At 46.3% G+C, this 20,541-nt stretch overlaps 1 pseudogene; it reads left to right on the forward strand.

The window, feature by feature from the left end:
• Positions 1-260: 260 nt before the first annotated feature.
• On the forward strand, positions 261-7,603 carry LOC128068569 (pregnancy-associated glycoprotein 2-like; annotated as a pseudogene).
• The last annotated feature ends 12,938 nt before the right edge of the window (positions 7,604-20,541 follow it).

A 20,541-nucleotide genomic window follows, 5' to 3' on the forward strand; every position in this document is an offset into this window, starting at 1 on the left:
GGAGATCTTCCCAACCCAGGGATTGAACCCAGGTCTCCCACAATGGAAGCTTTAACCTCTGAGCCAACATGAAAGTCCCTATTAGTGGCCAGGTCTCCCACAATGGACACTTTAACCTCTGAGCCAACATGAAAGTCCCTATTAGTGGCCTAGAGGGGACAGTTTGGGCAGGTCAGAGCATATATAGCTAGGGGCTCCTGGCAACCTCTGCATGCTAAGAACCCAATTGTTTCTGAGCACTTTGGACCCTTGAAAGAACCATGAAGTGGCTTGGGCTCCTTGGGCTGGTTGCCCTCTCAGAGTGCATAGTCATGTAAGTATGGGGACTGTAAGTAGCATCGTCTCTTTCTCTGGGATTTTTTTTCCTTGTTCTCTTATTCTTTTACCCATCAGGGTTTGAAGAGAATATAATCGTTCCCTAACAGTCTTACAGTTCAAATTTCACTTAGTGATAAGAACCTTGCCATTGGCAGCTGGGGCCCAAGGTTCTCGGGGTAGGCTTGCAGAATTGCACAACTCTGGGGGTGCAGTCACATCATGACACATGTGGAAAGGGCACTCCTTGGAACTGCTCAGTGCACAACCTGTGCGACTGTAAGTGTGGTCCTGTGGAACAGCATTTCTCTTGCATTTGTTTCTAGATATCTTCTCTCTGCCCTTTCTCCATTTCTGTGTGTATGTGTCTGTGTCATCATCACCGTGTCTATCTCTCTATCTCTCTGGATGTCTCTGTGCATGGAGAACTCTCTGATTTCTTTTTTCTATTCTGATTCTTCCTTACTTCTCTAGCTTCTTAATTTCCCTAATTTATTTCCCATCTCCTGGCTTCCTCTCCTACTCCTCTCTTCTGCTTGAGCCCCAGAGAAAGATCAGAAGTACTACTTCTAGGCTGTTATACCTCTAAATGGCAGTGTGACCACAGCCAAGTCACAAACTCCTTGCATTTCAAATTCCTCCCTTGTAAAAAAGAGGATGATAAACCCACTTCTACCTTATTCCCTGTGTTTCTTTAAGGTACAGTAGGATGGCCACAGCTATGGTAAGTCACTGTTGAGACTTCATATATATCAAATATATTACATCCTTCATTTCACTTAATAACCAAACATTCTATATCGGTGGGGTAGAGATTATTACCTTCTACCTTTTACCACTGGTGAAACTGAAGCTTGAATTGTTCATAAAAATGGAAAATACACTGCCATTACAATACCAGGTATGACAGTCATCGTATAACACAGACAGCTGACTGCTGCCCCTTCTTTGCTTCCTTTTCCCCATGCTTGGTGAAAGAATCCTGCTAACAAAGATGAAGACCATGCAAGACACTCTCCCAGAAAAAAAAGTGTTGAAAATTTTCCTGGAGAAACACGCTTACAGACTGTCCCAGAATTCCACCAATAACCCAAAATTCACTTCTCACCCCCTGAAAAACTTGCAGGATGTATTTGGGGAGGATGGTGCTCCACTGCACCCCCTGGTGCTCTGGCCTAGCACTGAGGTTCACCTGGATTTTTCAGGTGGGATGTTTGGGGTTCCTGCAGGAGGTAGAGACAGTGGGAAACAGGGACCCCATCCCCAGAGGAGAAGACACTCTCATCCTCAAATCTTGGTCTGTGTTTACTGGGACAAACAATGACCAGGTGGAGGTAAACATCCATTTCTGTGTCAAAGTTGTGGCATTAGTTTCAAGGAGACTGTTATTTCTGAACCAAGTGATCCACTGAGTTACAAATGAAGGGTGAGCCATGTCTGATCAAAACCAAAGCTAACTGCAAATCAACTATGAAACCCCGGGCAGAGGAAGTTCAACCTTTGCAGATCCAAGATTGACACCAGTGGAAAAAAAAAAAAAAAAGATACTGAACCATGGTGCTAGTGGAGACATAAGACATAAGAGATGTAGGTTTGATCCTTGGGTTGGGAAGATCCCCTGGGCAAGGCAACCCACTCCAGTATTTTTTCCTGAAGAATTTCATGGACAGAGAAGCCTGGCAGGCTATGGTCCATAGAGTTGCAAGGAGTTGGACTTGACTGAATCACCTTAGCATGCACATAGCATGTGACATATAAAAGTCTAATGCTATAGCTATTGATTTGAAAAATGTCTCCTATCTCCTTCCAGAATATGCAGGCCACCCTGAGACATAGGCAAAGAGTAGATAGATGTCAAATGAAAGGGCCACCTGCACAGTATTGACAGGATACAGTCTCAGTTTAGAGAAAGTGGCCCAGGGTGACCTCCAGGAGGGCCACCTGGACAAGGCTGTGTTCATGCTGAACATGGGGAGGAGACTGGAGTGTTTGTCAACTGAATGCACTAGTCTGAGCAGAGGCTGTGAGATGGGGGGCAGGTGGGGAGGTGGAGGGTTGGAAAGTGATTTTACAAGACATGGGAAACCCAACAGGAGGCAGTACTCCAGGAATCAGAGCTGGCCAGGCAGTCAGATCTGCCCTAACCACCAACCTCCGACCCCTGTAGTTCACCTACCTTGGAAAAATCACCACTGGAATACCTCCTCAAGAGTTCCGGGTCGTCTTTGACACCGGCTCATCTGACATGTGAGTGGCCTCCGTCTACTGTGACAGTCTAGGTCGCTGTAAGTACCACCCCAGCCCCGACCATCCCAGACTCCCCATCCCACCTCCTCTCCATCCTTGGCGCCTGACACGCTCATCTCTTTTGTCTCCAGCTGCACTATTTCACTTCAACCCTAATGCATCCAATACCTTCCACCCCTCAAACCAGTCTATCAACCTCATCCACGGCTTTGTGTGGATGAAGGGAGTTCTTGGCTATGACACCATTCGGGTAAGTTGAGAACAAGGAGCTGAGTCAGGACAGGCTTTGAGAGTGACTACTGCTCACAAAACAGACACAGGACCAGATGGCAAAGCTCTTCCTTCTGAAAGTCCCTTAGTGACTGGCTGTCTGCCCCTCAGACCTGTCCCTGGAGAAATAACACCTCTGTTGACACACAACCTCCCAGAAAGGCCAACGCAGAGAGTGGCTTAGGGTGTGGACTTGCAGCTCCTTTGCCCATAAGCAGATCAAGGTTCATTTTGCGGGAAACAGGAAGAGAAGGGGAAAAGCACCCACATTTATTCTTAGACTATGCCGGGCACATTCATGGTAATAACTTGTTTAATCCTACAACAATCCCACACAGCAGGTACTGTGATTAGCTCCATGATACAGGCAGGTAAGAGAACTAAAGTTCAGAGAGCAAGGACCTTGCCAAAGTCACACATCTGGTAAGCCAAGGAGCTGGGCTGGCCAGTCAGGCCAGTCAAGCAGGTGTGGAGTGTTTCAGGAGTGGATAAAACTGATCTGGGGCCACTGGGGGCAGCTCAGGGCTTCAGTTATCCACACAGGGAAATAGGGAGCCACATATGCAGGTGGGGCCTAATAAATGGTTCTCACTCTGGGGGACTATTGAGAGTTAGTGAAAACTATGGCCTGTCTCCCCCAAAGTACCTGACTATCTTCCTTCTCTATCTCTCACTCACTCACGCTCTCTCTCTCTCCCTCATACACACACACATTCATGCGCACGCACACACACACACACACACACACACACACATTCATGCGCACGCGCACACACACACACACACACACACACACACATTCATGCGCACGCACACACACACACACACACACACACATTCATGTGCACGCACACACACACACACACACAGGCCCAAACCTCTCCAAAAGCATGTTTCCCAGGCAGAGTTTTCATAAGAATGATGCCTGTATACAAGAACATTGTATAATGGGCTTCTGTCTTCCTGGGCAGATACAAAACCCACAATACATTGCTGCTAAGTCACTTCAGTCGTGTCCGACTCCGTGCAACCCCATTAGACAGCAGCCCACCAGGCTCCCCCATCCCTGGGATTCTCCAGGCAAGAACACTGGAGTGGGTTGCCATTTCCTTCTCCAATGCATCAAAGTGAAAAGTGAAAGTGAAGATGCTCAATCATATCCTACTCTTAGCGACCCCATGGACTGCAGCCTACCAGGCTCCTCTGTCCATAGGATTTTCTGGGCAAAAGCACTGGAGTGGGTTGCCATTGCCTTCTCCGCACAATACATTACAACGAATGAATTAGGTCCATTTCTGTCATCAGATCATAGTGATGCCAAAGAGAAGGCTACCCTTGTCTTTATACATTTTGTCCTCAGGTGGGAACCACTGGGTCTTGTCCTGAGTCTTTGGTTGCCCCATCTGTACAGAAGGTATGAGGCCAATTTGACTCACGCAGATGGTGTTTGCAGGAGTAGTTGGTGTTGATTAAAATCCATATCCTCACACCAATAGAACCCAAATTCCTGTCCCAGCTTGGTCTAACAGTCTGAAGTCAATGCAGGACATAGTCAGGCCTCAGTTCTTCTCTGCAGTGCTAATGACATCTCCACCCAGTCCCACTTTCCAAGACTTTACATAGGAATACTCCTCTCCCACAGATCGGGAACCTTGTCATCGTGAACCAGACATTTGGCCTGAGCAAGGTGTACAACAGATCCATGGAATCCCAACCTGTTGATGGCGTCCTGGGCTTGGGCTACCCTAAATTAGCTGTCAAAGGAAGCGCCCGCATCTTAGACAACCTGAGGAAACAAGGAGTCATTTGTGAGCCTGTCTTGTCTTCTACTTGAGCACATAAGTCTGAGCTGGACAAGCCGTGTCTCCAAGTTAACAGTAAGATTCTTTCAGTTGCATGAAATGTTATAGACAACCTGATCCAGAATACTCCTGAGAGACAGTCTATGCAAGGAGAAATGCTGCCCTAGGGACCTGCCTGGCCCCATCACTTGTTTTTGTCAAGAAAATTTTTTTGAAACACAGCTATGCTCGTGGGCTCAAGGGGAGCAGTTTGGTCCAGAAGGGCTCGGGGAAGAGGAAGAGCAATAGAAGGTGCCAGAAAATGGGTTGGAGAAACAGGTAACTCGGTTTGCTGGTGGATTTGATTTGGAAGATAGGTGAAAGATGGCGAGAATGTTCCCTTCCTCACTAACAGTTCACCAGGAGCCCAGGACCAGTGACAGAATTTTCATGGGGTCAGTGCAAAATAAACATGTGGGACCCCTTGTTCAAAACATACTAGGAATTTCAAGGCAGGGAGAGCAGAGGTGGGGCTCTGCTGAGTGCGGGGCTTCATAGACAGCATAGATCACAGGCAGATGAAGCCAAACCTGGTTGACCCTGAACCTGAGTCCTTACCACCCTGGGGACTTGGTCTTCCTGAAAAATGACAGGCAAAACAAGGAGGGGTGCTAGACCCCTCCAGCATGGTTCCTCTGAGGGTGTCTGTAAGAACTCAGGTCACTGGAGGGGACCAGGCTCTCCTCAGAAGGCTGGTGGTCAAAGCCAAGTTGCTCAGATTCCCACCTCTTCAGTGGCACTCATTAGATGGTGACAGACCTGAGTCGGGTACTCGATCCCTCTGAGCCTCAATTTCTCCATCTGTAAATGGGGGCCACAGTAGTGCCTCTGATGGGTGGGTAAGCACAGCCCTCAAATAGTTCTTGGTGTTCCTGTCCTCATGGTGCGCCCCTCTTTCCTTCTCTCGACAGCTGGAAAGAGAACGGCAGCATGATGATGTTTGGTGGGTGGACCACCCCCACCACAAGGGAGAGCTCAACTGGAAACCAGTGTCACAAGCCAGCTTCTGGCAGATAGCCATGGAGCAGTAAGCCTCTCCCTCTGAGGACCACCCCAAGTGATGCTCCCACATGTGCACAAGGACAGAGGCAGACACACAGAAGTGCACGCACAGACACACAGACACACACACCCAGAAAGACACATAAAAACACATATGGAAACACATATAAATACACACATGTAAACACACAGAGGCACACAGATACACACAAACAGACACACACACACAGACAGAGGGAGACATATAGACACACCCACAAACAAGCAAACACAGATACGGAGACCATCCATGGGTTTAAAATCACCCCAGGCCTCCTGACCAGGCCTCTGGCCAGGGTCCTGAAAGGGTCCAGACAGGCCTGTGCAGCTGGCGGAGGGAGGAGGGGAGAACCTGCTGTGCTGTGAGGTGGGGAGCAGGGTTTAGGACCCTATACTGTGATGAAAAGTTGATCAGGGAGAATCTCACCAGTCTGAACAGGGTTGTGTTAGGATGTCCAAATGACCAGGGCTACCTGGGAGGGCGGTACTTCTTAGCACACAGAACTGCCACTTGAAAAACAGAGCAAGTCCTAGACAAACTGAGAAACTTGGCCTCCTCAGAAAGAAGCTACACAGCAGTGGAGACAGGTTGGTTTCAGTTGGGTGAGGCTGTGACCGAGAGAATCAGGAAGCTGGGATCCAGATGTGGCCTGAGAACAATGGGCAATAATCAATGGCGTTCTATGTGATACCCTCAGACAAAGGTGATGTGCCATTTTGCATCCCATGAGCTAACTTGGGCATCCTCTAGCCACAGCCTCAGTCTGAGCCAGGTGGGGTATTGCTAGGAGACAATGTCTCATGGGGAGCCTGTATCTCCCCCACCCTCTCTCTGAACATCTGCTTCCCCAGAGAACCTCCATCTTCTCTGTGTGGGTTGAACTATTAATGGTCAACATCAGATACAGGTTTCTGACTGTTCTTCATTCATTTCTTAATTCAGTCATTCAAAAAAAAAAATACATCGTACAACTGCTGTGTGCTGAGAGGCACTGGGGTCAAACTTGTCCTCTCATCTAGTAAAGCAGTCATACATGAAACGAGCCACATACATAGTGAATTACCACTTTGGTACTTGCTAGACACAAGGAAGAGTCTACAGAGAGTGAGCAAGACAGGAACATGATCTAGTCTGGTGGGAAGATTCCCTGACAAAGTGACAATTAAGCCTAAACCTGGAAGATGAGGACAAACTAACACAACAAAGGATATGGTGGTTGTGTGGGAAGGGCAATGGTACATGCCCAGGCCCTGAGGCATGAAAGACCTTGGTGCATCAAGAAGTGCAAGGAAGTCAAAGAAGGTGACATGATCAGAGCAAAGGAAAACAGAGTCAGGGCGAGAGCTGAAGCCCTAACTATTCAGGAGACATTCAGGGAGGCAGTAGTTGTAGGGGAGGCTACATAGTGACCCTGGTGCCCGCTTTGTCCCACTGTCTCCCAGCATCTCCATGAACGGGATGGTGATTGGTTGTTCCTGTGGATGTCAGGCCATTGTGGACACCAGGACGACAATACTGGTTGGCCCAAGTAACATGGTCACCAAAATCTGGAGGTTCACTCACCCCAGGCTCAGTGGGAAACCCGAGGTGAAGGGTCATGCCACAGGGTCCCTCTCTGGCTCTCCACCCCAAGGACCAGCTGAAGCCAATCTCTCTCCCTATTCCTCTAACAGATGCAGGTTCATGTGATGTCATCAGTAAGTTGCCTCCTATAATCTTCACCATCAATGGAACTGATTACCCCGTGCCCGCTCAAGCTTACATTCAGGAGGTGGGGGCCAATCCTGGGGGCTGGTTCTCAGATGTGGAACTTGCAGGAACCCTTGGGCTACTGCTGGGAGGAGGGCAGCCTCTGCAGGCCAAGCCATGCCATTGCAGATACTGCTGAGCCCCTGTGGTTGGGCCACTGCCTCCCACAAAATCATCCACTTGAGCATAATGGACAGTCTGGGACATCCATCCTCCTGATACAAATGTGGAGACACTACCCCATCCAGACCTGGCAACGGGCACAGGGAGAGGGGAACACTAAGGGCCTCTGCCCTCAGAGACCTTCAGTGCAACCAGAACCCTCAGATGCATGAACAAGGAAAGTCAGCTCTAGCAATCCCTGCAATAGGACATGTGACAAAGGCAGGGGGGTGACTGAGGACAGTCCCAGTGTGCTGTCCCTCCCTAGTCTCCCTTTCCTTCTCGAAAGTGTCCTGGTTTAGATGATAAATTATATAGTTACCCTGGTCCTTGCTACAACTTCCCCTTGCTAAGCCCCAGGGCCCCCTCTGTGAGTTGGGGTACCGACCCCTCTGTGGGGAGGTTGGATGCTAAGGTGAATAAAGGGTGCACAGTGACTGCTCAGCCCTGGCACAGGGTGGAGGCTTCATGTCAGCTCCCTGAGGGAGTTCAGAGAAGACTGATAGGCCAAAGAAGGCTTAGAGCAAGAGAGGGCATTTCAGGAATTCTAAAGCCCCAGCGTCATGGAGGCATGAGGAGGCCACTTGGGTACAGTCAAATCTACATTGATGCCATGCAAATACACCCTCTTGAGGGATCTGCAAAGGAGTGCTGGGTCAGATTAGTGGGTGGGGGCTACACCAGGGGAGCACCATAGTAAGTCATCCAGCCCAACCTGGAGTAGCCAGGGCAGCTTCCTAGAGGCCTGAGCACGGTACAAAGAACCAGGTGTGGGCACTGCTATTGAAAATGGCTAGCCAACAATGACCTCCTGTGAGGCACCTGTGTAGCTCTGCCCAGTGTGATGTGGCAGCCTGGATGGGAGGGGATTTGGGAGGAGAATGGATATCTGTACGGGTATGGCTGAGTCCCTTTTGCTGTCCACCAGAAACTATCACAGTATTTTTAATCAACTATACTGCCATACAGAATAAAAATTTTAAAAAGAAAACACCAGGTTATAGGGAAGGGGGGGAAGAACAAGCATTCTCTCCAGAGAAGACAAAGAGCAGGGGTGGGAAGGAATGAAGCAGTAGAGAATGAGGGGAATTACCACCCATTTGTGTTCTTTTTTTTTTTTTCTCACAAATTTTATTGAAATATAGTTGATTTACAATGTTAATTTTTGCTATGCAGCAAATTCAGTTACATGTATATATTTACACTTTTTTCATATTCTTATCCACTATGGTTTATCATAGGATACTGAATGTAGCTCCTTATGCTATACAGTAATACTTTGTTGTTTATCCATCCTCTGTATATTAGTTTGCATTTGTTGATCCAAAGCCCCAGTTCTCCCCTCCTTCTGTCCCTTTCCTTATGAAAACCACTCTAACTGAGCCCTCTTGTTCTGGGATGGGCCCCCATTTCTGCACCTGCAGAGAGCTGAGGAAAGACCCACTTGATTCTCAACAAAGGAGGGAAATAAAAGCAAGAAACTGCCAGCTCTGGATGTTGAAGGCAGTGACAGGTAAGGGCTCAGGCTGACTGGTGTGTATTTCTGCCTCCCCCAGATTTCTGAGAACCTCTGCATTAGCAGCTTTGAAGGAGGCTCAGAAGGCTTTAAAGGGCCAGAGATGTGCGTGCTGGGTGATGTCTTCCTGAGGTTGTATTTCTCTGTTTTCAATCAGAAAAACAACAGGGTTGGCCTGGCTCCTTGCAGTGTAAAGGCTGGGCTGCTTCAGGAGTCAATCAGGCCCACTCCAAACACACACTCACTCACACCAAGGGCACTCCAGCCCAAGGGAGTAGGTGATGAAACTGTGTTTGTTGCTCTGCAAAGTCCTATTCTCAGTAAAGAGTAAAGGATTTCATCTCAACGGTGCTGATATAAATGGATACCTCTCTTCGGGGTCAAGGAGGTGCATCATAACCAGGAAGAATCTAGAATCAAGTCTCAACCACAAGTGAGAGGAGCCCAATTCCAACTGGCTTCAAGGAAAGAGACTTATTGGAAGGACCCTGGGGATCTGGGATGCAGGAACCAGAGTAAATCCAAAGATCGGTGATTGGATCCAAGAAATCAGAAGCCATCAAGCTCACTCTTTCTCTCCCTTGTTCTTTCCATTCTTTCATCTTTGATAATCTAAGCCTGAAGACGTTTTTCCCTCAGGCTACTACACCTAGTGAGGGAGTCTGAAGGTGCCTGCCACAGGGTTCTGTATCCATAAAGTATCTAACCCAGAAGGAAAGAAGTTCTGAAAAATCTGGTTACCACAGAGGGCTCTGATTTATATATATATATATATATATATATATATATATATATATATATATATATATATATATATATATATGGGCTTCCCTGGTGGCACAGAGGTTAAAGCGTCTGCCTGCAATGAGGGATACCTGGGTCCGATCCCTGGGTTGGGAAGATCCCCTGGAGAAGGAAATGGCAACTCACTCCAGTATTCTTGCCTGGAGAATCCCATGGACGGAGGAGCTTGGTGGGCTACAGTCCACGGGTAGTAAAGAGTCGGACATGACTGAGCAACTTCACTTTCACTTTCATATATATATATATATATATATTGATATATATGACCTCAGGTCATATATCCAGGCTGGACCAACCAGCCTGGCAGGGCAAGTGGTACTACGGCTTTACTTGATCATGTGGCCTTGTCCCGCCCCCATTGCCCCACCCCCTTACCCCACGTTGGGTACAGAGGAGAAAGACATTATTTGAGGACTTATGCTTTGGGTTTGCACTTTGGCTCCTCAGCTCTTTGCCTGTGTGACCTTGATCATGTCCCATAACCTCAGTTTCCTCATCCAGAAAATGGGTGTCGTGATGAATCCCCACCTGGGGATTGCATGTGTGCCTGAGATTGACAAGTGGCCTGGGTGAGCAAGCCAAATATTAATTATTCTGCCTCCTGGGGGACAATCTGATGATTTCAGGGGACTCCTGACACCCACGGGGCTTAGTACTGAGTCAAGCAAATAACTGCTACTTCTCAACCATAACAGGGAATTCTGACTGAGCTGGGGCTTCTGTTTTCCTGGTTCCACAAGGAGCTAAAGCACAGGCTCTGATTACACCCCTCCTCATCCTTACCAGCCAACCTGTCCTTGCCAACTACTTCAAGCCTAAAATCACACTGCAAAGAGAGTTGTAAAGGCCTTTGATTTCTTCTCAGTTTCCCACATCTCCTAGGGTAGCACGAGAAGCTGTTACCATGGGAACCTGCACAGTTCAATCTCTGAGTGTTATATGGAACTGGACCCATTTCTCTCCTTGTGATGAAAACATCTGCGGTTGTCTTAGAAACCTCTCTAAGCTTGCTGTTTAATGAGGAAATATATGTTGACCTGATCAAGTTTCTCTTCCCAGGATAATTCCAGCCACACAGTCAAGTACCCAGACATTCAGTCGCCTAACTTCCCACAGCATATGCCAAAAGCAAACCACCCATCATGTACTTCTCACTTGGCCCAAAGCACTATCAAATTGACCTGCCTCGACAATCCGAAAAGTTGGCATGTGTGCCCCAGAAGAGAGAATTTCTCAGGTTTCTTTCTATGGATATTCTGGAGTTAGGATTAGAACTGAAGATGCCTTCATGGCCCCCAGTGCTTAATAGTTAAAACAGTGTGAAAGGCAGTGGAAACAGTTCAGGGCTTGAGAGTCCAATATTCTTCATTTAAATCCCAGGTTGACTTTTACTATCTATGTGACCTTGGGCAAATTATTCAGCCTCTGAATTCTTTTCTCCTTGGTAACAAGGGACTAACTCTACCAACCTCATCAGGTGGTTGTAAGAGTTTAACAAGAAATAAACACGAAAGTTTCCGGAGGTGCTAGAAAAATCACCAGACCAGTGGTAGGTAGCACTAACTCACGCACTCTCACAGCTGTTGAAAATCTATTATTGTAAAGTGCTGCCTGACAACCCTGAACTCTGAGAGAACAGGTCCTAGAAGACAGCAAAGGATGTGGCTTCCTTTTTTTTTTTTTTTAAGTATTTCATGTCCCCACCACCACCTTTTTTTTTTTTTTTTTTTTGGTACATATACACAATGGAGTATTACTCAGCCATTAAAAAGGATACACTTGAATCAGTTCTAATGAGGCGGGTGAAACTGGAGCCTATTATACAGAGTGAAGTAAGCCAGAAAGAAAAACACCAATACAGTATACTAATGGATGTGGCTTTCTGAAACAGGCTCCAGACCAATCTGAACAAAGGTCCACAAACATAAGGTGGACCAAGGTGCCTAGTACAGTTCGAATAACAATGGTAAGTTAACAACAGAAGCTGTTACCAAATTAAAGTTAAAGCTGACTTCCCTACATTTACTTTTGTCCACATTCTGCTCTGAAAATTTACCAGAGAGTTAGTTCCTTTTTTGAGAAAAACTTTTAGAGACTTGAAAGTTGGTCCTTATGCCCCTACCAAAATCTTGATTCTCCAGTGTAAACAAGCCTCCAAACTATCTGCCCACATTCCCGCTTCCCAGCCAGATGGAAGCTAGTGGTCGTGACCTCTTCACATAGTGTCCAAAGTCTTCCCCACCAGGTTTCTGGAGCTTCTGGGTTCTCTTAATGTACTTCCTTCCTCTTAACATTTTTCTTCTATTCATTGCTGTCTAGTCTTCACTTTTCATTCCTCTCCTCCATTCACACAATCTAAAATCTCTGAGATCTCCATCACACACAGCACAAATCCCACACTCTTGAAAATTAGGCTTGACTGCCAAGCCCTCCCCACACCACCCTGGGAGGTGGTCTTGGATCCCATCTTCTACATGGGCCTGTGTATCATTAGAGCTGTTGTCCAGATTTTCAAGTCTTTGTCCTAAATTCAGGCTGTATTACACATCCATAACTCCCTCATAATTCACTGTAGCCCTGTGGCTTGTGATATAAAGCAGGTAGCGGTGACACAGCTCACTCATGGCAAATGCTTTGATAGTGTCACTAGGAAAAAAAAAAAAACAGCACAAACTAAAACCTGACAATTCTGTTTTATTTGGCAAACTTTCTGAGGACTTCAAGCTCGGGGGCATCCTTTCAGATATCTCTAAGGGATTTATCTGAAAAGGTAAAGGAGGAGGCAAGAGATAGAGGAGTTTTTGCAACAAAAAACAGAGAGTCAGAACATTAAAAGATTGCTGTTCATTAGAGAAGGTCAAATATCTCAGATTAAGGAATTTAAGCATTTTTCAATGTATGGGAAGATGCAAGAGCCTGGGTTCACTGAAATCATTTCTTTGATATGCACCTTAGCTGTCCAGGGAGTGTATTCACTTTCTTCTCATCCTGAGGCCCCTCTAGATACACAGCTGGCAGGGGGGCAGGTGGCTTCAGTAGCTGGGGGCTTGATGGAGGGCATCCTTTGCCATCCTGAATTCCTTCTGGGGGATGACCTTTATAGGCAGCTATGTGACAGCTGGATGGCTGTAACATCCTTGGTTTACTGATATGGCAGGCCACACTTTTCATTCACAATAGTCAGTACATACACTGGCACACGCCCTCCCCCCTGCCACAGCAACCAGGGACACTGCAGATGGTGAAGCCTCCATCAGTCTGCATCCCCAGGAGAAGAAGTCTCCAGTCAGAGCCCCAAACAACTTGTGATGGACAGAAAGATTTCACTTTGGGGACCCACCACTTGGCATGCAGAATTTAGTCTGCGACCAGGATTGAACCCATTTCTGCAGCTGTGAAAGTTAAGAGCCTTAACTACTGGAGACCGGAGAAGTCCGGAGTTCCTGTTTTTAAACTGTGCATTCTTTGTACCACCCATACTGCCCAGACTGATTGAAATAATGTATCCCTTAGGGCTAAGCTTCCGAAGTGACTGACAATCCCGAGTTCAGTAGGATGTCAGTGCTGCCCTCTTTGATAGGCATTCCCTCTACCCACACTCACTCAGCAATGTCCTTTATCCATGGAGACACAGCTCAGTAGCCACCTCCACCAGGAAGCCTTCCAACGTTTCACCCAAGGTGAGAGAGTTAAAGCTTAGGGCCCTTTAAGAAGGAGATGAACATTCATGCCCATGCTTTCCTTAAATATACATTGTGCAACAATGTATCTTGCCTGAGAACTGATCTTTCTTTAGGTCTGGAACTAATGATCACAGAGCACAAAGTCTTACTCATGGAAATGCTTTTCTGAGGCTCTGTGTTAATGATCATAATCATAACATATCTTGCCTGGAAACCAATTTCTCAAGACTTGTCCCCCTGATTACACAGCCAACAGTATATCTCTCCCAGAGGCCAGGCCCAGAAGCCTATCTCCTTGGTTAATCTTGTGCCAAAGTTATCTCAGGATATATGCCTTGGGAAAGGGTCTGGTGGAACTCTTACAACCTTGAGGTATTCTTTTTATCTATTCTCAGTAACCAGTTGAGAAGCATATAGTGAGTGAGTGAAGCTGCTCAGTCATGTCCTACTCTTTGTCATGCCATGGACTGTAGCCTGCCAGGCTCCACCATCCATGGGATTTTCCAGGCAAGAATACTGGAGTGGGTTGCCATTTCCTTCTTCAGGGGATCTTCCCAACCCAGGGATCAAACCCAGGTCTCCTGCATTGCAGGCAGATTCTTTACCATCTGAACCACCAGGAGAAGTATACATGGCCCCGCTTAATAAACTAGTGAGGCAAGTACTTTCCTGCCCTCTTCTGATGTCTCTGTCAGAAGCTTTTTCTGTCACTTCCACTTTTAATAAATATGTACACAAAGCTCTGAGTGACTGACTGTCTTTGTTCCTGGAGTTAAATCTTCTCCTTTGGAGACCATGAATCTGATGGCCCCGTTCACCACAAGCTATCAAAGGCAACATTAGTCTTCAGCTTCCCAGGACTCCAGGAACATGTCTCCATTACAGGCTGCTCACATTTCTGTTCTGACATTTGGATTCCTGGACTATAAGGCCCTTGCTAGTCCACATAGGAAAAGCTGGCACTTCAAGGATACGAGCTCTGGAGGGAACAGGTTCATGGAAAAAGATTATGAACTGGGCTTCAGGCCATCTTCCCCATGGGCACAGTGTCTGTATTGTGGGCACAGTCTGAATGGTGTTCCTGCACTCCAGGCTCCATCTGTGCAGGGAGCATTTTCCATGTTAGGCTTTGAGCTCTTTGAAGAAGTGTTCACTGAAAGAATGAATATCCTAACAGATGAGATCCTTCCTCAGTTTCCCCCTCTATCCCCTATCCTCTTGTCTTCTCTGCATCACTGGCTGGTCCCCCAAGCCCAGGACTAGGAACAGCTGGAATTAGCAGTCAGACAAACCTGGATTCAAATCTTGGATCTATGACTCACAGGCCCTATGGCCTCCAGGGAGATGCTTCAGTTCAGTTCAGTTCAGTAGCTCAGTTGTGTCCGACTTGGCAACCCCATGAATCGCAGCACACAAGGCCTCCCTGTCCATCACCAACTCCCGGAGTTCACTCAAACCCACGTCCATCGAGTCAATGATGCCATCCAGCCATCTCATCCTCTGTCGTCCCCTTTTCTTCCTGCCCCCAATCCCTCCCAGCATCAGAGTCTTTTCCAGTGAGTCAATTCTTCACATGAGGTGGCCAAAGTATTGGAGTTTCAGCTTTAGCATCAGTCCTTCCAAAGAACACCCAGGACTGATGTCCTTCATAATGGACTGGTTGGATCTCCTTCCAGTCCAAGGGACTCTCAAGAGTCTTGTCCAACACCACAGTTCAAAAGCATCAATTCTTTGGTGCCCAGCTTTCTTCACAGTCCGACTCTCACATCCATACATGACCACAGGAAAAACCATAGCCTTGAATAGACGGACCTTTGTTGGCAAAGTAATGTCTCTGCTTTCGAATATGCTGTCTAGGTTGGTCATAACTTTTCTTCCAAGGAGTAAGCGTCTTTTAATTTCATGGCTGCAGTCACCATCTGCAGTGATTTTGAAGCCCCCAAAATAAAGTCTGACACTGTTTCCACTGTTTGCCCATCTATTTCCCATGAAGTGATGGGACCGGAGGCCATGATCTTCGTTTTCTGAATGCTGAGCTTTAAGCCAACTTTTTCACTCTCTTCTTTCACTTTCATCAAGAGGCTTTTTAGCTCCCCTTCACTTTCTGCCATAAGGGTGGTGTCATCTGCATATCTGAGGTTACTGATATTTCTCCAGGCAATCTTGATTCCAGCTTGTGCTTCTTCCAGCCCAGCGTTTCTCATGATGTACTCTGCATATAAGTTAAATAAGCAGGGTGACAGTATACAGCCTTGACGTACTCCTTTCCCGATTTGGAACCAGTCTGTTGTTCCATGTCCAGTTCTAACTGTTGCCTCCTGACCTGCATACAGATTTCTCAAGAGGCAGGTTAGGTGGTCTGGTATTCCCATCTCTTTCAGAATTTTCCACAGTTTATTGTGATCCACACAGTCAAAGGCTTTGGCATAGTCAATAAAGCAGAAATAGATGTTTTTCTGGAACTCTCTTGCTTTTTCCATGATCCAGCAGATGTTGGCAATTTGATCTCTGGTTCCTCTGCCTTTTCTAAAACCAGCTTGAACATCTGGAAGTTCAAGGTTCACATATTGCTGAAGTCTGGCTTAGAGAATTTTGAGCATTACTTTACTAGCGTGTGAAAGGAGATGCTTAACCACTCTCATTTCAGTTTCCTCATCTGTAAATTGGGGACAATCTCAAACTCTCAAGGTGCTCCTGAAAAGCATGTAGGGAAATGCAATCAGTGTCTAAGGTCTCCTTGAATGAATCAGGCCCTGTGCTTGGGACAGTGGAGTGGCAAGGGAAGGCTTCCCTGAGGGGAAAGACATTTGAGATGATGTTGAATATTGAGAAGGAACCAGCCATGTAAAGAGTTGGGAGAAGAACATTACAGAAGGGGAAACACCCACTGCAAAGGCCCAAGGTAACCGAGCTTAATAAATGGCTACTTTTCCACCTCCAATCTTCCTTCCACACTTGGAACTCAGCCACACGTCACCCACACTGACCTCATCACATACTTCACTTGTGAGATACCAACAATGAGCCATCTCATCCTTCCCAGAAGAGAAACCCTGGAGCAGACACAGGGCTGAGTCGGCTCTGGGCCTTGGGGCCATGTAGGAAAGATAGTTATTACCAGGGACATCAGGTCCCAGGGGCACCACCACTGACTGACCATCTTTGTATGCTTGTCCTCAGGGGTGGAAACTCCAGGGAACAGATAGAGCAAAGAAACAAGCAATCGCTCTTGTCTCATCTTGCCCTGTGTGATCCCGTGGCCCCCTGATGGCTCTGCTCTCTGGACAAAATCTCTTTCCTCTACTCCTTCTCCAAAGGCCTGAGATCAGCATCAGCACCTGACCCTGTAGTCTTGTGGCTGGAAGTCCATCATAAGTACTTTGGACACAGGGATGCCCAGCCTTGCCCTGTTTGTCTGTCCTTTTCCCCCAACCAGATCCATAAGGCAAAGTACTCAAAGAACATGACTGGTTGCATCTCCTCTCAAGGACTTCAAAGCTACAAGCTCTTTTTTGAGCATCCAGGAGGGAACATATCCTTTGCATCCAGACTTGTCTTAGCCCTACCAACACCCCTCAGCCAGGGGTTTCCTGAAACAGAGTTAGCAGTGAAGTCAGCTCTATCCCTTCCATGTCCAGAGCAGGAATTCCAGCAGGAAGGATGTGACCTCCAGCAAGGTTAACCAGAAGACTCAGGTCTGGCCCTCTGGTTGGCACCATTCTTTTCCCAGCGCCTCTTCCTTCCCTCCTGGGTCCTAAGCAAGCTGCTCTCCTCTTGATTAGTGGGTTGGGAATTCCTCTTCCCTTCTAAATATCCCTGCAGCTCCACGCCTTCCCTCCCTCCTTACCCAGGCCCTGCTCTCACCTGCAGATGGCACTAAGGAAACTGGGGAGAGGATGCCCAGTTCATTCTTTCTAAAAGTATCCTCATTCCTCTACCTCCAGGCCCTGACCTGGCTCATCAAAGTCCCAACTGAATGACTGTTGGGTCCTTTAATGGAACGGAGCCTGGTGGTCTGGAGTTGACAATGAGAAAGTGAAAGAGAGAGCCAGAGGGAGGGTGAGAGAGAGAGAGAGAGAAAGAAACACACAGGGACCCAAGCTCTGATGGAGCAAAGGTGCTTTAATGATCTTTCTGTGAGTATATATAGGCTGTTGTATAAGAAATTTCTTTCGACAGTGATAAAGATCAGAAAACCAAACATACAGTAACCCTTACCAAGGGAACAAGGGATTAATAATTATCACAAGGTCAGGAGACAATCCATATCTCAAGAAAGAGGATGGAGACTAAGCAGTTTTGTCGTAAGGAGAATGTTTACTGAAGGAGATTCAAGCCTGTCTCATACTATGACCTCAGTCCTGGGAGCGGCATGCCATTCCACTGGTTTCTGGCAACAGAAACTGATAAGGAACAGAGGATTTATGAGAAACAGCACATAGGAATCCTCCTGTTAAACATTCCCTGACAGATGACCAAGCAGCTTAGCAGTAGGGGAGGAGGGAAGGGGTGGATGGTGATCATATGACAGGAGAACAAACAATCTGTAAACTGCTGATTGCAAAAAGATTTCAAACATCACAAAATAAAAAAGAATAGTAACAAGAACCCTGTATTTCTTCACACAGCATCAAGAACTACAACACTATTCTGTTAGTCTGTCATAGCCAGGAGGCTACATGCCCAAGATTAAGGTACTGGCCAACTGCATTCTTAGGACCTTTCTTCTTGGCTCAGAGACAGTTCCTATATTACTGTGTCCTCACACATGGTGGTGGACGGGGCAGGAGGTAAGGAGGGAGACAGAGGGAGGGAGAATGAAAGACAGAGAAGAAGAGATTGAGGAAGCTCTTGGGTGGCTCTTCTAATAAAGGCACTGATCAAATCAGAGGGCCCCACCATTAAGACCCCATCTCAACCAAGTGTGTGTTAGTCACTCAGCCATGTCCAACTCTTTGCAACCCCATGAACTGTAGCCCACCAGGCCCCTCTGTCCACGGACTTCTCCAGGCAAGAATACTGGAGTAGATGGCCATTTCCTTCTCCAGCGGATCTTCCTGACCCAGGAACTTAACCTAGGTCTCCTGCATTGCAGGAAGATTCTTTACCATCTGAACCACCAGAGAAGCCCCCAACCAAAATTTCAACCAAATTACCTTCCAGAGGCCCTGACTCCCAATACCATCACATCAGGAGTTGTGAATTCCACATCTGAATTTGGGGGTGGACACAATGCAATCCCTCCAAACTACACAGGTCTTTTTTTAATATAAATTTATTTATTCTAATTGGAGGTTAATTAATTTACAATATTGTATTGGTTTTGCCGTACATCAACATGAATCCACATTCCCCATCCTGAACCCCTCTCTCTCCTCCCTCCCCGTACCATCACTCTGGGTCATCTCAGTGCACCAGCCCCAAGCATCCAGTATCATGCATCAAACCTGGACTGGCAATTCTTTTCATATATGATATTATACATGTTTCAATGCCATTCTCCCAAATCATCCCACCCTCTCCCTCTCCCACAGAGTCCAAAAGACTGTTCTATATATCTGTGTCTCTTTTTCTGTCTCACAAGAGACACGTGTACCCCAATGTTCATTGCAGCACTGTTTATAATAGCCAGGACATGGAAACAACCTAGATGTCCATCAGCAGATGAATGGGTAAGAAAGCTGTGGTACATATACACAATGGAGTATTACTCAGCCATTAAAAAGAATACGTTTGGATCAGTTCTAATGAGGTGGATGAAACTGGAGCCTATTATACAGAATGAAGTAAGCCAGAAAGAAAAACACCAATACAGTATACTAACACATATATATGGAATTTAGAAAGATGGTAATGATAACCCTCTATGTGAGACAGCAAAAGGGACACAGATGTATAGAACAGTCTTTTGGACTCTGGGAGAGAGGAGGGTGGGATGATTTGGGAGAATGGCATTGAAACATGTATAATATCATATAAGAAACGAATCACTAGTCCAGGTTCAATGCAGGATACAGGATGCTTGGGACTGGTGCACTGGGATGACCCAGAGGGATGGTACAGGGAGGGAGGTGGGAGAGGGGTTCAGAATGGGGAACATGTGTACACCTGTGGTGGATTCATGTTGATGTATGCCAAAACCAATACAATATTGTAAAGTAATTACTCTCCAATTAAAATAAATAATTTTTTTAAAAAAATAAAATAAACAGCACCAGTCTTGCCATTGATACAATTCAAATTTTACTTTTTCAGTTCTTGGTCCACAAGTTGATCATGGAAAACACTGCAAATCAACAGGTTCTGACAGTAACAAAGAACAACATGAAGCTGAGATTTGAAAAGGGAAAATAAGCTGAGGGCAGACAAATCATACAATTTTTTTAATTTAAACATTTATTTTAATTGGAGGCTAATTACTTTACAATATTAAGTTAAATGCTATCCCTGAAAATAAGCAGAACAGTTTCAAAAGTCACAAGTAGAGGGGAGGGCTTGGTACTTATTTTTTAAAATGTGCATTAAGCTCCAGTGATTATTTGCTACTATTCTTTTCTACAGTCATGCTGAATAAAGCTATAGCTAAATGGAAGTTAAACTGTATTCATGAAGTGTTAATGTTTACCTCTTTTTATCTGCAGTCCCTCAGAGAAAGCAAAGGAACTACAAATAGTGCTACACCAGAGACTAGTTTCTTGGCCAACAATGTCGCTTCAGCATGCAATGAACTGGTTCACTCTAAAGTGGTCACAGCTGTTGAAGACAAGAGGTTTTGTATTTTTATATGGCACATCTTTTTGGTCCCTGTGAAAACAAGTTTTTTTGAACATGAACTATCCTCTGACACTTGTGGAGTTACTAACGCTCTTCCTATATCCATTAGATCGATATATGGTTCATGGCTGCACAAGT

This window comes from Budorcas taxicolor, chromosome 25 (assembly GCF_023091745.1).
Source record: "Budorcas taxicolor isolate Tak-1 chromosome 25, Takin1.1, whole genome shotgun sequence".
Taxonomy (NCBI): Eukaryota; Metazoa; Chordata; class Mammalia; order Artiodactyla; family Bovidae; genus Budorcas; species Budorcas taxicolor.